A 274-nucleotide genomic window follows, 5' to 3' on the forward strand; every position below is an offset into this window, starting at 1 on the left:
CATTTATTTTGTTTTTGTTTTTTTTTATTATTATTGCGGGGACAAGTAAAGAAGGAAAAAGAAAAGAAAAAAAAAAATAATTTTGATACAGTAAGAGTTTTTTGGGCCGAACCAAAATAAATTTAAAAAGTAGAAAAAAAAACAAGAGGAAAAATACACCTTTTTTTGGTGATTTTTTCTTTTTTTTTTTGTTTGTTTCTGGGGTAATAGCGTTAACGTGTATTTGTTTATCGTGTTTTTTTTTTTTTTTTTTTTTTTTTTTTTTTTTTTTTTT

The sequence above is a fragment of the Trypanosoma theileri genome, assembly GCF_002087225.1.
Source record: "Trypanosoma theileri isolate Edinburgh chromosome Unknown TM35_Tth_19_V1, whole genome shotgun sequence".
NCBI lineage: Eukaryota > Euglenozoa > Kinetoplastea > Trypanosomatida > Trypanosomatidae > Trypanosoma > Trypanosoma theileri.